Below are 20,397 nucleotides of genomic sequence, written 5' to 3' on the forward strand. Positions count from 1 at the left end.
CAAACCTGCCTCTTACTAAAAATCCTTCAAACTTCTCCTCTCTGGAAAGAAATAGTAAGCTCAACATTCACCAAAGAAGGTACCTCCCTTCTTGTCTTGTTCCAACTATTTTTATCATTTCATTAAATACTTTAGAAAAAATAGTATATTTTGTGACAAAAACATTTTGAACATTCTCCTTGTAATTTGTAACTACATGCTGACTATTTTGTCCTTGTTCCCATAATCTTGTTTTTGCTACTTTTTCCAAATACTTTATTATAACTTAGTTTCACTTGATTTGGGTCATAACCTCTCTCCATGAATTTATTGCAAACCTTGTCACACTCTACTTCTGCTTCCCTAACATTGGTACATAGCCTTTTGACTCTTAGCATTTCCCCATATGGGATAGATTTCAATGTATGTTCTGGGTGGCAGCTAGTAGCATGTACCATCCTACTCATTTGTTCGAACTTCCTATATATTTTAATTTGAATTTTTTTGCCTACTTGCCCCTTCAAATTTATGTCCAAATAATTGATTTCTTCTCCCATATGGATATCATCAAATTTGATTTTATATTCATTGTTGTTCAAATATTGTATAAATACCTTAGCTTCCTCTCTATCACCCTTACAAATAAAAATCAAATCGTCGATAAACAAAAATATTGTATTACTTGACCCCTAAAAAAACTATTTCTATAGACATGTTCCAACTCAAACAGTCCCATGAACAAATTGGCATACGCTGGGGCGAAGGCTGCCCCCATTGCAGTTCCCATTTTTTGTTTATATAATGTCCCATCAAATTCAAAAATGTTGTTAACTAAACAAAAATTTAATAACTCCATTATATACTGAGTCCTTGGTGACTCTTTCAAAAAATATTGCACAGCCCTCAAACCCAGTTCATGGGTAATACTGGTATAAAGACTAACTACATCCACTGTGATGAAAAACATGTCTTTTGTCCAGACTATCTGTTTTATTTTATCCAGTAAATCATATGAATCCTTAATATATGATGTTAACTTGGTTACCTCTCCTATTAATATTTCATGCAAAAGACTAGCCACCTTGTGTGTAAAGGAACCCTTTGCTGATACTATAGGGTGCTGGGGATGGAAAAAGTTTTTATGCAGTTTTGGGACACAAAAAAATTTTGCTATAGTACTATTTTTTATATACAGTTTATTATTTATGTCCCTAGCTGTAAAATAGCATAACCTTTCCCTTTCCTTAACAATTTATATAGTTCCTCTTGTGCCTGTTTAAGAATATTTTCCTGCACTTTACCATAAACTCCTTCATTCTTCAAATGTTCTAAACACATGTTATAATAGTCCTGTGCATTCAATATAACTAACTTGCCCCTTGTCTGATGGTTTAAACACTATATTTCTGTTCTGACTCATATCCTGTAATTTGCACCATTCTTCCTTATTCAAGTTGTAACTCCTATTTTTCTTAATAATAGGTTTTAGTTCTCTCCACAAAAAACTGTGTCGCATTACTAAAGCATTGTATATGTGCATTTTTGCTAGTTGGGCAAAATGTATTATTTGCTTTAATCTTACTAAGGTCAAACAATGTATAAGCATTGCTTTCTGTTTCAGACTCACATGTGAAATAGTTGTCCTCACTTGTTACTAAATCGCTTGAACTTTCTAAACAATCATCTTCCTTTTTTTGATTAAAGAAATATTCTTTTAAATACATTTTCCTTACCAGCTCTAGAATTTCTCCCTTAACTTCATAGAGTCTAGGTAACACTGTGGGTATGAATTTCAGTCCTTTCTCTAGGACATTCATTTCCACTGTGTTAAATTCATATTCAGACAAGTTAATAACATATTCATTTGTTTTAGGTAACAGTACCTTATTTATTTGTCCATTTACTTTTCTTTTTATAATGTCCATCTCCCGGGTCCCTGGTCTGATCGTATGCCTGCCATCCTCGTTTACGGTTGACACTGCCACCGTCGGTTCTGTTGGAGTTTCGAAAAGTATTCCGAAAGGTTCTTTCATCTTCTGCCGACTGCAGAACTGGAAACTCCTCTTCCTCCTCGACTGAAGATGCTCCACTCTCCCCCGACATAAAACTCTTGTTCCCCTGTGCCCCGGAAGTGATGTCATCCCTCTTAAAACTTACGCTCCGCCTCTTGTTGTGCTGGTTGGTGGTGAACAGGAAACACACTTGTTGTTATAATCACATTGCTAGATTTGCTTCAGGCACGCCCTATAAAACCCATCACTGTATTAACCTACTTAACCTTGGTTGGATTGAACTACCAAACCTACTCAAGCATAACCAACTAACAGTAGCATTTAAAATTCTCAATCAACCAGACAATATTCCTGCATTGAGTAAGTTAATAACCCCCTACACAAATCTGAACAGTCTGCGCTCAAACATGTTACTTGTACAAACGATCAAATCATGTAATCTAGGTGGTGACTCTCTGTTTGCCAATGCCATTGGCAAAATTTGGAACTCCCTTCCTCCCCAAATTACTAATGCTACCTCCCAAGACAAATTCAAGAAAGGTCTACTCTACCACTTTAAAACCCATTGGCTCTGCCAATGCTCTAAACCAGACTAATCCCTCACTTCCTCAGTCTCCATAGCAACATAGGGGTACCTTAGGTAATAAAGTATGTTCATCTATGAGCCTATCACGAATTAACTGGTATCTAAATGTGAATGTATTTTTTCTTGATATGTATTAATTATCAAATGTTGTGATATGTGTTTATCTAATATTAATGTAACTTACTATCTATGTGGAGCTTTTCTCCCCCGGCCTCTGCTGAAAATGGACATGTGTCCAGTCGGACTATCCCGGTCAACAAATTAAAAATAAATAAATAAATATCTGGATTTCATTTACAACTTTTATTTCAAATTTTATAGCACAAACACTGACAGACATTTACTAAACCTAAACAAAGCAATAGTCTTACAATGAAAACAGACTTAGCATTAAAACTTCTCTACCTTTGAAACCCACATTCACTGAAACAGCATCGAAACCCACATTTCACGAACATGCATCTTGCCAGTGGCAGGGTAAGTTTACCTTTGGCCCGTTTCCAAATCATAGGCTCCTTGCACACATTTTTAGAAACATGCAAGAGTTCTTTGATTCACCTTCCTGACTATTATACTACACAATAATTGAATTATATCCCTTGTATAACACAGCACCATTTGTTAGAGTGTGTTTTAAATTTATAGTTCTGAGCATCTTTCCTTTAAGCAATGAAACAAATCATATGAACCAATAATGACAGCCTGCCCAATTCAGAACATTTCAACCATAAAGGAACACTCAAACTTCTGTCATAAAATCCACCAATATCAATCAGTATGCAGAAACTCTGCAGAAGTAAAAGTCATCTGAATAATTCCACATTAAAGAGATCTGAAACCAATGAAGAGGTTGTTGCTAGAAAAAACTTTATATTTCAGTGTTTCATTTACAAATTCAGTGCCTGTTGCCCTTGAAGAATAAATTGCATGTGCTACATTAAAATAAATGGTAAGTTGATATATTGCAATAGGGAATGGGTGGCAGGCTGAAAAGCAGGTTCATAGTTATTAGGTGTCTCATCCAAAGGAGGACATACTAAGAACTGCAGTACCATACCCCCTTAAAATACAAATGTACATGCTGTATGAATAGAACCTACCGCCCTTTGCATCAAGATGCATGTATGCTACCTGCTGTGCTAACACTGCTTTAAAATTCTATACCACAATAATGATACCATTTGCTAAACAAAACAGTTGCACATAAATTCCATCTGTTAGAGCTAACTAGGGCATTTCTCTCTGTCACACACACACAGACACACCCCTCAACTTTAGTGCAAGAAATACATAAATAGATTGATTTTTTTCAAAGTTACAACTGTAAACTCTGACCATGGTGTGCATTTGTTTTTGACAGAAAGGTATAAAGGAACTCATGGCTATGTATATAGTTGAATCTCTCTGTACTGAAGTGCTCCCTACCATGATGCTGCTTAACTAGTGTGTTTTCATTCAGAAACTTACAGTTTTTATACTGAATTTTTTATAGCTACATGAATTAGAAAATAACCAATTTCCTTTTCAGAGCCTAAGCGCTTCCCCTGGAAAACACATACACATATACATATACATATACATACATACATATATATATATATATATATAAAATCAGAGACCTAGTTCAAGACAGATGACAGCACTCCTTTAAAGCAGGATTTCAATACCTGCCACAAGTTCAGGCCTATCACCCGACATGAAAAGGTGATGGTGTCTACATATTCTTAAACAACATTTCATCTCTAGACTTGCTAAGTGAGATAATGACGTGGAATTCCTCTGCATCCAGCTTAGCATTAACAAAACTCCTTACTGTGTCATACCTAACTATAGGTCCCCTCTATGTACCCCCATCAGTCCATATCTCCTACCCAGCTAATATGGTGTCCCTATGCATTAAGCCAACACCATTATTCTAGGAGACTTCAGTCACATTTTCTTCCAAAATTGCCATTTTGATGAAGGATTATTAGGGGAGAACAACATTTTGAGCCAAAATTGGGGACAATGGAGAGGTTTGGATATTCCTAATTCTACAAAGCGATTTGCACATACCTCTCAACCTCTTAATGCAAGAAATCTGGACAAGGCTAAATATATTGGGGGAACATACAAACACTACTAAAAATTGCTTTTGTATAAACTTGACAGCTTATAGAATAACAGGTAGCATGCATTTTTCTGAAGGTTATGACATCTGAAACTCAAATGTCTGTCATTTAGTGACTTCATTGTATGAGGAACAAACCAAAAATAAGAAGCAAATATCTATTCATTCTGCAAAGATATGGACAACTGAGAGGTTTAGTTCAACCAGGGCTGTCTGAGTTTTCTCCAGTATCACATAGTCCCAACACATCATCGAACCAAACACATAAATACACAGAAACATACTCGGAGGATCTAAATAAAAATCTACCTACGCAACAGAGACCTCCAAAGCAGACATCCAAGCAAACGCTACCTCAAAACAAAACATGCACAACACATAGCCCACAAAGTCAGTGTGCCAAGCAGCCACAGCCCTTAAGGCTGAATAACACACCTGATACTCTTGTAATAGGTGACTGTATTGTCAGACACACTGACGTCCCGCTCACCAGGCTGAATAAAGAGAAGGTCACGGTGAGCTGCCTGTCTGGTGCTAGGATCCGCCACATAACGCAAGCACTCAGGTCACTCTAAAGCAAATACAAATATGACTCAGTCATTGTACATGCTGGTGTGAATGACCTGAGACCTCCCTAGACTACATGAAAAGAGACATAGAGGAGCTCTATGATCATGTAGCCCAGGCTGGTATGACCCTGATTTGAGCAGCATCTTACCCTCACCTAGAATGATGCCACAGTACAAAGACAAAATGATCGATTTTAACAATTGGCTAAAATTTTGGTGTCATTCAAAGGGGATCCAGTGTCTGTCAGCCTGGGATGACATGCTCGACAAGCCATGTTGCTTTCGCTAGGGATGGCTTGCACCTGTCACCACTGGGCTTTCGGATATTGGCAAAGGCTCTTGCCACCCCCATAGTGCCTTTTTAGGCAAGGCTCAAAAGTCAAACCCACCCCCATAGACAGCACAAGGAACAAGAAACTAAGGGTAATTATGCTAAATGTCAGAAGTCTTAACCTCAAGATGCACGCATCACCGAAGCTCTCCTCAGTATGGAGAACATAGATATCTGTGCAGTGACAGAAACCTGGTTCAAGGCTCTAGAGAGCACCCCAGCACTACCAGGCTATACCTCATATCATGCTTTTCGCCCAAAACCCGGACGAACCACAAAAGGAGGGGGAGTTTCCATATTTATCAAGGATATCCACACCTCCAGGTTAGTGGCATTGCATGAAGTATCGGAGACCATCCATGTGCAACTAACAGTAGGCAAGACTGCTTTTCAGTTTATAGCATCCTACAGACCACCCTCTCAAAGTCAGGCATCCCACTCGGCTTTCCTGAAAACATTGGAGAACATGAAGATCTCTCCGAACACCATTATATTGGGCGACTTCAACTACCCAAACATTGACTGGGAGCACTACTCAAGCCCCAGCACCTTCACCCAAAGGTTCCTGGAAATTATACACTCAAATGCTATGGAACAACTAGTCACCACTCCTACAAGAGGGGACAACATACTAGACCTGATCATTACCAACATGGGGAATCTATGCTCCACACCAGAAGTATATCCCTCATTGGTAAGATCAGACCATAAATTAATTTCACTGGATGTCCACATCCCGACCCCACCCCCAGCCCAGAAAACCACAGTGAAAAACTTCTCAAAAGTGAACTTCTCACTTCTCAAAACCAAAGTGGAATCCTTCAAGGCCCCAGGACCAGTGGAAACTATGGCCCAAACTGCAGAATCCTATATAAATGCATTCTACGGACATCTCCAGGAATGCATGGATCATGCTATCCCAAACAAAACCAAGACCCAATCATCCAAGGGCAGGCATCCAGTCTGGTGGACCCCTGCCATAAATAAACTGTACAACAGAAGGAGGAAGCTACTACACGATGGAGCAAAATCCCTAAAAGGGAAGGCATCTCTGATCAGTACTAGCAAAAAATTACAATCCCTCATAAAATCCTCCAAGGCCAGCTTAGAGAGAAAAATTGCACAGGACACCAAAGACAATCATAAGGCTTTTTCAGTTATGTTAGGAACCTGGGATGCAACTCCCAGACTTGTTCTGAGTTGATTCTAAACAACAAAAAATACACTGAACCCACAGACATCGCCAATATCCTGGCAGACAGGTTCAGTGCAAACGTCTCCACCCAAAAGAACAAGTATCTATCCCGGCAGAGGGCTGCCTCCCAAACATCTCTGATGCTCAGGTGAAGGCTGCCCTCTACAAAGCAAAAAACACTGCTTCCATGGGACCAGATGGCGTCCCAGGTTGCGTCCTACATGAACTCCAAGAGGAACTAATCCCTCAAATAAAACAGCTATACAATCTCAGCCTCACTACAGAATGTGCCCACAGAATGGCGTACAGCAACAGTGGTCCCACTCCACAAAGTTGGAGCCTCTACGGACCCTGGAAACTATCGCCCCACAAGCCTGACTAGCTTAGTCTGCAAGGCTATGGAGAGGATCATCATGGAGCTCATAAACAAAGACATTGGGGACCTACAGACACTAGATCCTACCCAGTTCGGCTTTGTCAAGGGCAACTCAGAATGCTTCAGCAACCTGGTAACAGGAGTAATGTTTTTTTAAAAAGTCAAGATGACAACATCCTGGTAAGACTCCTTCATTAGGAACTCAAAAGTAAGTTCCAACCTGTTTACACCAGTGAAAATTCCATGAGAAACTGCATCATTGATTAAGAAACGGGATATACTGTGATGCCATCTACAGTATTGTCTCTGAATGATAAAATCATCAAAGTGTCAACAGAAAATGACCATTAGGTGAATAACTACAACAATAGGTAGTGTCGGTTCCATCTGGGGGCCATTACACAGTACAGCTTGTTTAAGAGGGTAGGAAGGATAACCTTATTAAACATCTTATAAGAGGACTACAACATACATAAACTTAGTTTTGATCTGATTCATAAGTTGTCTTTATAATGCACAATTCATTACATTTACAAAAACGTTCAACTGCTCTCTCTGACCCATCTGTAGACTGTAGATGCAATAATTTTAGAATGCTTTTCAATACACTTTAGAAGGTTCTTCTAGATTGCAAAAGTAATAGTTTTAAAACCAGAAACACACAAGCAAGTTATATTCATGTTGGTGCCAGCAAGCAAGAATGAAACCATAAATCCAATAGCTGCTGTAAGGGGGAAAACAGTGAACAATACACATGGTTTTACTGTGTACATTTGTTATAGGGAGGCTAACACAATCCTCTGATAAATATAATCTACTTCTGGGAGATATGAATTCTAATCTAGTTCTGAGGAAGATAGTCACTCACCCCATGCCCAAAATACAGGATCACAAATCACTGTTCAAAACAGACTACTACAATTTTGTTTTCCTTTGCTGGATAGGCAATCCGTGACTTCCTCTCAGACAAGAACAATCACAAGCATGTATACAATCTTCCAAAGCCAAGATACCAGCATTCCAGACTAAAATTTTAGAAAATGTTGTTGGCTTTGTAAACTGAAGCTTACTCAGGCACAACCTAGTCACAAAGCATGATATGATCAGCACATCCACTGCAGACATAGCAGCATAAATGGAAAAAAATAAAATGGAAATGCTGTGCAATCCTAGCTGCCATATTCGTAATAAAATGTGACACTAATTGCTGAATCACTCACAGCTATAACTCTATCAATGTGATTTCTCAGTCTGACTGTAACACTGAAAGTTACCTCAAAACAAGTGTTATAGAAACTTGTCTTAAAGAGGAAGCAGTCTGGCATTAATAATGCAAAGATTCATTACTCACTTACGCTGAAAGTGTCCCATCTTCCACTGCTTTTCCCGCTATAATCCGCCCGCTTCAGTTCCCGCCAGGTCCTATTTTCCGCTATGAACCCTAAAACCATCCGTCCATGTGAGTTCCTCGCTGTAAAACTTGAAAATATGCCATGATGATGTCAGCACGCTTCCGACTATTCTTCTTAAAGAAGAATGCATGATGTCAGCACGGACTTCTTTCTTCTTAAAGAAGAACGTCCAAAAAAAAAAAAACTTTTTTTTAAATTATAACATTAGTCTGCCGATTCCAGGGGGGTGCAAGTGCACCCCCTTGCACCTGCCTGCGGGCGCCCTTGCTTGAGTTGTAGCAATATTAAGACAAATACAGTTTTAATAAATGCACTAAAATATACTCTATATTTCCAAAATGATTGAGAAACACAGTCAAAAGACATGCTAAAATTGGAATCAGAATCCCATTTATTGGCCAAGTATGCGCACATACAAGGAATTTGACTCCGGTTTCAGTGACTCTCCAAGTATGAATTATGTAAACGACATACATACAACTATTAAGAGCAAGACAAATGATATACATACAACTATTAACAGCAAGCCAAAAAATGTAAATATACATATACGTATACATACAAGGTGCAAAGTGCAACTCAGTGCAAGAAATACTGAATAAACTCTGAAAGAAACAAGTATTAAGAATACTTGGAGGCTTAGGAAAAAGAATACCCCCAGCTAATAAGCTGAGTTAACCGTTTATGAACTTGATGGCCTGTGGAAAAAAACTGTTCTCATATCTGCTTGAATTGGTGCTTATTACTCTATAATGCCTGGCCGATGGTAATAGTTCATAAAGATGGTGGCCTGGATGTGAAGGGTCAGTAATGATTTTCCCTGCTATTTTCGTGACTCTGGAATAGTACAGGTCCTCTAAGGAGTGCAAACTAGCACCAATGATATTTTCAGCAGACCTGACTATTCAATGTAACTTATTTTTGTCATGATTAGACGGAGACCCAAGCCACACTGTTATAGATGAGCTGAGAACAGACTCAATGACTGCTGTATAGAACTGAATCAACAGCTCCTGTGGGAGGGTGAACTTCCTCAGCTGTTGTAGAAAATACATTCACTGTTGTACCTTTTTATGATGGACCTTACATTGGTCTCCCACTTCAAGTCCCGGGAGATTATACATCCCAAAAACCTGAAGGATTCCACAACTGACACAGCAGTGTTAAATATAAAGAGGGGGGATAATATCCTAGTACCACTCCTAAAGTCCACTCTCATCTCCACAGTTGAGTGTTCAGCTCCAGATTATTCTGACTACACCAAATTGCCAGCTGCTCAACCTTCATCTGTATGTAGACTCCTCACCATTCCTGATGAGCCCGATGATAGTTGTATCATCTGAGTATTTAATAAGTTTGTCAGGAGTCCATAGAGGTGTAGTCATTAGTGTAGAGGGAGAATAGCAGTGGGGAGAGCACACATCCCTGGGGGGAACCTATATTGATTGTGCGATAGCTATATGTAAATTTTCTGTTTCACCTGCTGTTTCCTATTGGTCAGAAAATTAGTGCTCCATTGACAGATGCAGACAGGAATGGAAAGCTGGGAGAGTTTCAAGTGAAGAAGTTCCAGAATTATTGTATTAAATGCAGAGATGAAGTACACAAATAGAATCCTTGCATATGTCCCTGGGTTGTCAAGATGTTGGAAGATACAGTGTAGGCCCATATTAACTGCATCATCCACTGATGGATTCTCTTGATAAGCAAACTGAAGGGGGTCCAATGAGGGAGCTGTAATATCCTCCAAGTGGGCTAACACCAGCCACTCAAAAGTCTTCATGACCACTGATGTCAAAGCAACAGGCCTGAAGTCATTCAGTCCTGTTATACTGGATTTTGTAGGGACTGGAATCATCATGGCTTGTTTGAAACATAAGGGAATTTCACACAGCTCTAATGATTTATTAAAAATCCGAGTAAAAACAGGAGCCAGTTGATGAGCACAAGTTTCTAAACAGGAGGGTGAAAACGTCTGGATTTTGGATTACTTACCATCCAACATGTCCTGTTTTCCTGTCAGGGTTTGCCTGACTTACTTATGCACATTGCAAGTGCCCTGTCTGATGGGTTGCTGAGGACCTGTGTCTATATGATGTCTCATCAGATGAGCATACCATGGCTAACTAGTAAACATCATCAGAAACTATATAGTAATCAGTGTTGTGTTAGTTACTTATAAAAGTAATAAATTACTAATTACTATTACTAATTAATTTTCAATGAAAGTAATATATTACTATTACTTATTACTTTTCTAAAAAAAGTAATATATTATCACTAGTTACTAACAAAAGCAACGTGTTACTGTTGAGTCACTTTCACATAAGTATAGTTTATCAATTGTCATATTACATGTCACATTACAATCCACCAATGTTACTCAATAAACACAATCTCTGCAGAAGTAAAAGTCATCCAAATAATTTCACATTAAAGAGATTTGTAACTAATGAAGGGGTTGCTACTGACAAAACAACTTTACATTTCAATGTTTCACCTAGAAATTCAGTGCCTCCTGCCCTTGAAGAATTAATTGTCTATGTTACATTAAAAAATATTGGTAAGCTGGCAATACTGCCATAGGGAATGACTGACAAACTGACAACAAGTTCATAGTTACTAGGCATCTCACACAAAGGAGGACACACTCAGGAATGTAGAACCCCTTCCCCCCTTAAAATTAACCAAATAATTGGCAATCGAAAGGGCACTGGAATATCAGCACTCTATCTACATGGTGTGGGAGTAGAATCCACAGCTTTCTGCACCAAAGGTAATTATGCTACCAATACTGCTTTCAAATTCTACAACACAGAGACTGCCATTTGATAAGTTAGTTGCACATTGAAAACAGACTTACCATGAGCAACAGTACGCTTATCTTCCATTGAAACTCACAATTCCATGAAATGAAACTCATAATCCCTTGAAAATGGACTGAAACTCGTCATCATCATCATCATCTTCTTTCGGCTGTTCCCGTTAGGGGTCGCCACAGCGGATCCTCTGTTTCCATTTCTTCCAGTCCTCTGCATCTTGCTGTGTCACACCAACCACCTGCATGTCCTCTCTCACCACATCCATAAACCTTATCTTAGGCCCTCCTCTTTTCCTGTTACCTGGTAGCTTCATCCTTAGCATCTTTTTCCCAATATATTCAGCATCCCTCCTCAGCACATGTCCAAACCAATGTAATCTTGCCTCTCTGGTTTTGTTTCCAAACCTTCCAACCTGGGCTGATCCTGTAATATACTTATTCCTAATCCTGTCCACTCTCGTCACACCCAGTTCAAATCTTAACATCTTTAACTCTGCCACATCCAGCTCTAACTCCTGCCTTTTTGTCAATGCCACCGTCTCCAACCCATATAATATAGCTGGTCTCACTACTCTCTTGTTGACCTTCCCTTTCACTCTTACTGGTACTCGTCTGTCACAAATCACTTCTGACACTCTTCTCCACCCACTCCATCCTGCCTGTACTCTCTTCTTCACCTCTCTTCCACACTTACCATTACTCTGAACTATTGATCCCAAGTATTTAAACTCATCCACCTTCGCCACCTCTACTCCTTGCATCCTCACCATTCCTCTATCCTCCCTCTCATTTGCACACATATATTCTGTCTTAGTCCTGTTGAACTTCATTCCTCTTCTCTCTAGAGCATATATCCATCTCTCCAGGGTCTCCTCCACCTGTTCCCTACTCTCACTACAGATCACAATGTCATCTGCAAACATCATAGTCCACGGAGACTCCTGTCTGATATCATCTGTCAACCTGTCCATCACCATTGCAAATAAGAAAGGGCTCAGAGCTGATCCTTGATGTAATCCCACCTCCACCTTAAACACATCCGTCACTTCCATCGCCTTACCGCTGTCATACTACCCTCGTACATATCCTGTACCACTCTTACATACTTCTCCGACACTCCCAACTTCCTCATACAATGCCACAACTCATCTCTAGGCACCCTGTCATATGCTTTCTCTAAGTATACAAAAACACAATGCAACTCCTTCTGACCTTCTCTGTACTTCCCCATCAACACTCTCAGAGCAAACATCGCATCTGAAACTCATAGTTCCCTGAAAATGTACTAAAACTCAAACTTACAGTTCCATCAGCAGTCTGGTAGGTAGTATAGAGGATTCAGGCTCTTGTCTCCACTCTCCACTAAAGCTCACAATTCCTTCAGAAGTCTGATAGTCAGTGTACAGGATTCAGGCTGTTGTCTCCTTTAACCATGTTACAGGGTGAAGCCTGATCAAGTTAATTGACTAACCTGCCCTCTCCCCTAACTATGGCATTATAAACCATAGCTCCATTTCTCTCAATCTCTTACCATAAGAAATCTGGACAAAGTGTAAAATAATGGGGGGACAATGACCCCAACATAGGGACAGATTTTAAATATTGCTCTTATATAGACTTAGAAAGTTGCTAAAATAACAGTTGTCTTAGCATGCATTTTCTAAAGGAAATTGAAACTCAAATGTATGACATTATTTAAACCAAACTCTCTGGAGACCAGTACAAAAAGACAAATAACCAGGAAAACACTCAAAAATGGTACTGTGAGGTACAGAGGAAGCAACCACGCCAAAACTACAAGAAATAAAAGCAAAAACGAACTTTATTGGAGAAAAGCAACTAAATGCTTAACTGGATCACCACATTTTTCATCTGTATCATGCAGACTTCATCAGATAAATTCTACCCTAGATTTTCACTTTAACGCATAACTTCCTAAGTGTATAATTACCATTCATTCTTAATTAAATAAATAAATTACTAACAGTTATTATCCATTAAAACATTCCAGTAACCTTTTAATAAATATGTTCGTATTGTACTTTACCTATAAAAGAAGAAATTTAATAAAAATAATTTTTTTCATAAAATATGTATGGGAAAATATATAAAAAGATGATAATGATGCTAAATAGGACAATCTGTTTGTATGACATCTATGAGATAAGGGACAATGCTACCCTCTAGTGGCGTCCTAATAAAATACATGTAGGTAGACTTAAAGGACAACAGTGTGATTCTATTATTAAATGCTCAACTTCTCTGTCTTGTTCTCCATATTTACTGTCCCTGCTATGAATAAACAATACAGCATTTAAAATATTTTAATTTTAAATTGGCTGCTTCTTTCCACTAGAACAGCACTCTACTGTACTATGATGGTTTCACTTTGAAAAAACTTGTGTCCCACCCTGGAAAAGCTTGCTGCAGGCTCCAATTCACTGATGTCATCAAGGCCACTGAATACAGGTAGGTTTCTAACCATTTCCCTCTCCAAACTGACATCAACATGACCATCCTAAAAACCCACCCATGCTGTGATGTCACAGGTCCCTGGTGTTTCTCCTACCCATACAGAAATTAAAGGCTAGAACAAGGAAACAGTACATGAGTCAAGTCTCCTGCTATGAGCTGTCAATCACAGCAGGTAACAGCTCAAATTACCCTTAGCACTTTGACAGCTAGCGAAGTTAGGTGTGAAGGGGGATGGGAGATGAGTCAAAGTAGTACAATTCAGGCTTCACAAAAGACTGCAGTTTAGCCATTCTAAAAAGAAGTAGCAGTAAACAGCACTTTGAAAGTCTGTTCTGTAGCACTTGCACTGTTTGTGCTTTAAGTTGTCACTGAACAGCATGAAATGTTGCTTAAAACTAACTAACTGAAAAACAGCAGTGTATACATGTACAATCAATGCAGTGACAGAAGCTTTAGGAAGAAAGAGGCCTGAGTGATGTAATTTGTTACAGACAAGCAGAGTAAATAATCAGAATTACTTCAAGATGCCAGACCCCATGTGGTCAGACTCAGAAATTATGTATAAAAATATTTAAAAACCTGTAATAGTCCCAGAGTGGTGTTAAAATGTAGGAAACACCAAACCATGATGAAATAAAAATGATGTTTGAGTCCGTGGGTGTGGTTCTCCTTTAATAACTATAAAATCTAAACTCAAGACTACCTGCACATATATTCAAGTGCACTTGTATCTAACTGTTAAACTATGTAAATCAACCTGTTATACTAAAAATTAAAGTCTAGCAGCTCTAATTTTCACCACAGGAACTAAAGAACTATTTTCATTTAATCCCGGGAGATTACTTGCCTCCAAAATAAGCTACCAATATATTTCCCAATACTCAATTTTCTCTTCCCCATAATCGCCCTCTAATTTCTTGCCTAATTTTTTCAAGAACAAAGTCTGAAAATCATGTATGTCATTATTTAGTGACTTCAGTCTTCCATAATTTGCCAGAAAAACACAAATGTTATGACAATCAGACCAAAACTATGAGGCTAAATCTGGACAGTTTAGAAGTACACACACACACACACACACACACACACACACACACACAAAATTACCTTCACTCACACAGTAATACACACACACACCCCTACCTAGCTAACATCTCTGCTCTCACACAGCAACACACACACCTCCCCTTCATATATCAACAAATGGCTAGTTTAAATTCCATAGACGCACCTACTCTCTCGCACAGCAACATACAAACCTACACTCTCACACAGCAACATACCCATCTCCTCCCTCACACAGTGACAAGCAACATACAAACATACTCTCACACAGCAACACACACACCTTCTCTTTAATACAGCAACGAATGGCTAGTTTAAATTACACACACACACACACACACATATATACACATATACACACACCTACTCGCTCACACAGTAGCACACATGCACTTTATCTCTCATACAAACAGAAAGGATAGTTTAAATTACAAACATGTACATATGCACACATTCTCTCTCATACAGAAATAAATGGAACCACTAGTATATATATATATATATATATATATATATATATATATATATATATATATATATATATATAGACACATAATTGCATTCACATAGAGTAGAGAGTCCATTATCCGAATGTCAATTATTCGAACGCAACCTTCCGAAGTTTTCAAGTAGGAAAAATCATAAAGTCTGAATATGTAAACGTTATATGTATTCACTTGTGCATGCTTTTTGAGCTTGTAGCATGCCCATGTGTGAAAAATATTCTTTATTGTCTACTGGAATTGCTCAGTGGTTGAAAAGTGTATTCCCTACATGCAGAAAAAAACAAACACAATTTTAGAAGTTTTTTAACTGGTTTTCAATGTATGTTTGATTATCCGAACAATTTTATTATCCGAACTACCCCAGGTCCCAATTAGTTCAGATAATCGACTCTCTCGTGTACACATATACATATGCACACACACACACTCGCTTACTTATTTACCTTTTCTTTCAGTGGAATGGCTATTTTAAATTCCACGCACAAGTGTGGAATATGTTTACATCAGCGCTGGCAGTGTGTGATGCATACAATGTTCTCTTTTAAGGAGAAGACGCTGCCACTGCAGAATAGAGATATCACAAATGTATGGGAGGAAATAAGTAATGGCACTGTAATGCAAATTTCCTAGTGATGCTCACCTATGTCTGCATGAAGAGAAGTAATTCCCGCATTAGTAGTCAAACATATAAGATATTGATATACAGTTGGGTACAGAATACAACTTGTACATATTTTTTTTAAAGAAACATAAATACAAATAGAATAACATCCCAGCCTGGACAGTGATTAAAATTGAAAATATGACAGGAGAAAGGTCTCAAATTTATCATTATGAAATTGCTGACTATGGCAATACTTTAGTGTGTCCAGTTAAGCAATAACTTAGAAGAAACACAGTACAACTGAAAGGGTCACCTTATGATGGACACATCTAGGAGTGCATACACATTTACATTTTGAGTAAGACAGCAATTGCATGTGGGAAATCCAGTACAGTGAACAAGTGCTTATTATTGTCAACTGTTGTAAACCGCTCATGTTTATGGTGCAGAAGTGGTCTGGCAGGGAAAATAGGCATGATGGTAGGGAGCCGTAAATATAATTCATCAAACCTGCTCTGCTCTCAAACCAACACTGCCCTAACAGTGCACAAATCAAATATTCTGCATCCCGGTAAACAATGGACACAGACGCCAAGCCTCAACTGTATTCTGGGTTCTTGACAATGACAGCTCATTTATGTAATTTAGGATTTAAAATAAGATGGAGAAAGGAGTGGAAAACATGATGCTACTTATGTTCTAGAAGTTAATTTCCTAAGCTTTACTAAGACAAGTCATTCCCTGAAACATTTAATAAGATCCTTGCCCTCCAGGGGAAATGTTGCTATCAAGTCATAGAAAGCCTGAAAGACCCTGTCATCATGAAGAAAGGCATGTGCTACCAATTGTTTGACACACAGCTGGAATGACAGCATTGACCATACAGTGGTGTTAAACCAAGGTGCTGTACTTTTCTCCACAAGTTCTGCCCAAAATGATGCAGGCAGCCCCTACTAACAGCACAAGGAATATTACAGCATATGATCTTTTTAACTGCAATCTCAAAATTGCATAAAACAGCAAACATGAGGTGTGAGACCAGGCACACACATAAGCTCATAAATAGCCTGCCACAAGATGTTATACACCCTTGGGGACTTCAAACAGTGAACAAGTAGAACACATTTGCTATGCATACCACACTTAATGAAGCTGTGCTGTACAACTGATGAGTCATTAGTGGTGCGGCATGTTTTAATACACTCTAACTAGACCTTTAGGGGCGATATCGCCCATGTTGAGAACCACTGGTTTAAGCTCAAGTAATGCAAAAGTAACACACATTTACGTTACTAGTTACTAAAAAAGTAATATATTACGATTACTTCATTACTATTTTGAAAAAGTAGCATGTTATATTAATAGCTACTAGAAATTGTAATCTATTACAGTAACCCGTTACTTTTATAACCCTTTACTCCCATGCTTGAATCTCATGAATCTGGGGAGGAGATAGCTATACACATTCCCCTTTCCCCTCTTCTTCTTCTTCTTCTTCTTTCGGCTTTTCCCGGTAAGGGGTCGCCACAATGGAACAATGGTCCACAGAAAGATTGGCAGTGGAGTTTTACGGTGTTGAGTTGCCAGCCCAGTGCCCAACCTTCCACAGAAGGCACACACACGCACACACACCTAGGGCCAATTTAGAGTGTCCGATCCACCTACAGCATGTCTTTGGGATGTGGGAAGAAACCAAAGCACCTGGAGGAAACCCATGTGACCACAGGGAGGACATGCAGACTCCACACAGAAGGCACCCTAGCCGGGAATTGAACCGATAACCTCTTGCTGTGAGGTGGCAACATGGCAACACTAAACGCTGCACCACCATGGCCGCCCTTTCCCCTCATACCTTTTAAAATTTTATTGTATTTTATTTTGTTCTTTGTCTTTTCTGTAGCTGCCCTTTCCTATTTCCCCTCATTTGACTCATGCAGTTTTCTGATTCACATTCTGTGCCATACAGTTGCATATGCCACAGCTGTTGGTAATAACCATAGACTCCCACCTAAAATTTGATAGTCATCTCAATTTAACTATTAAAAAAGTACATGCCAAACTGGGGTCGCTCCACCGTATCAAACCATTTCTTACCAACAACACAAGATCAGCCATTGCTCGCTCCCAACTTCTATCCATCTCCCATTCTGACTAATCTCAACAAAACTGAACTAAGCAAAATGAAAGCCTGCTATAACAGAATTGCCCACTTTGCTGCAAATTGCTCATATAGAACTCATCACTGTACTGCTTTGAGACAGCTCCACTGGCTTGAACTGCCCAACCTCCTAACCTACAATCAGCTCTGCCTCTGTCATTCTATCTATTACCTCCCCAATAAGTGTCCTGCCTCAAAAACTTAGTACAACATCACTCAGCCAAAAGGCCTCTTAGATCATCAAGCAAACTACTACTAGAAGTCACCAACAGCTACAATAGCTTTGGAGATGCACTATATAGTAGTTCAGTGGCTAAAAAATGGAACTCTGTCCCTACAAGCATTCAAAACACATCATCCAAAGCCTCCTTTAAAGACCTCATCAGGCAACATCTCAAGAAGAGTTGGCAGTGCCATGATTGCTCCCCAGGCTAGTGAAAGTGGATAAGGTATACATACTAAATCTAGAGTACTTGATAATAGTTTTCAATCTTACTCACAAACACTGGCTAATCTACTATGTATGTATTCTACCTATGTTCCAAATTTCAACTGTACACCACAAATCTATTAATTACCATTATTTTTAAAATTAATATTTTTTTGATTGTTCTCTCTACTGTAACTGTTTATGTGCCACATACCACTGTAAAAACATGTCTCCTGTAATTTGTGTGTATACTGATCATGTCTAAATAACTAAATTTGTCTGTAATTTTTCTTTGTGGAGCTTTTCTCCCCGGGCCTCTGCTGAAAAAGGGCCTTTTCAGCTCAGTCAGACACCCCCGGTTAACAAATGTAAAATAAATAAATAAATGCTGCAAATACCTTTTTATATATTATTTTTTTCCATTGATATATTATACTATATGATGCTAAGACATTCTGCAGGTGCTTTTTTACCCATTTTGCTACATCCCATGTAGAACAGTTGTACACGCTGCAAACACTTTTTTCTAAATTATCTGCGCCACTGAAACATTATACTATATGATGATAAGACAGTGTACAGGTACTTTTCTTGCATATTTTGCTACTTATTCTACTGTCTGGATTCTTGTACCACATCTACTTACGAGTGTGTTCATAGGTAAGTACTAGGCTAGCTGCCCTTGTGGGCCATTTTAAGCCTACACCAGTTAACAATAAGACTTGACTTGGGTTTTGCTGACTCACCCTTATACTGCACTGAGCATGTCAGTTTTGATAAGCTAGTCTTAGAATTTGCTAGAAAGTTAAGGGTCCTCCCAGGAAATCCCACAGGGGGTGCAGCTGCTATGTGCTTAGGTCTGCTTCTGCTTGCCATATGCTGCATGGTGTCTACATTTGCTCTAGAGGCTGTTGAAACCATGCTCTTATCACTTGTAAGCATACTTATGTGCCTTTCTGCGAGCTCATGGATTTGACAAATCTCTATTGCTTGGCTTATCATTAAATCACCGTCACAAAGCAAAATCTTTCTCACTGCACCATTATTAACACCACACACAAGCCTGTCCTTTATTAACTCATCTTTCAAATCACCAAATCTGCATGTTTTAGTCTTATTTCTCAAGTCAGTGATGTAAGATGAAATGTTTTGCCTTGATTTTGGTCTGTTGTATAAAATAAGTGCCTCTCTAATGTAACATTTTCCTGGGGGGTGCAAATTTCTCTAAATTTACGTTTCAAGCACTCAGGGTCTTCCCCTCATTCAGCTGGTACAACAATATGGTGTTTTCCCCCTCTCCTGCATATACTTCTGGAGCATTAAGAAATGAGCACTTTCAATGGCCTCTGACCCAGCTAAGTTAAGCAAAATGAATGCCCTTGTATGTGCATGTTTGTCAGAAAAAGCTGCTTGTATGAAAATATTGTATTCCTGCTCAAATACTCTCCAATTCTCTGCTATATCATGATCAAACATAAGTGGGCTGGGTCTGCAAAATGCCTCTGCCATATCAACACACAGTAGTGAAGGTGCTTGGAATTATGTACGGACATACACACATATAAATTTGCCAGAACTTTATGCCAGAATTTGTAATTATGCCCAACAGCGCAACAGACTCTTTGAAATAACTGGACTTTGCCAAATAAGTCTCCATACCACAAGGATACTTTAAAATTACTGTACGTTGTGAAACCATTCCTCATCAGTGTAAGAAATACTTCAAAAACTCTGTACTTTGTGAATAAACTACACACCACAGAAACTT

This window comes from Protopterus annectens, chromosome 11.part0 (assembly GCF_019279795.1).
Source record: "Protopterus annectens isolate FY-2018-M chromosome 11.part0, PAN1.0, whole genome shotgun sequence".
Lineage (NCBI taxonomy): Eukaryota > Metazoa > Chordata > Ceratodontiformes > Protopteridae > Protopterus > Protopterus annectens.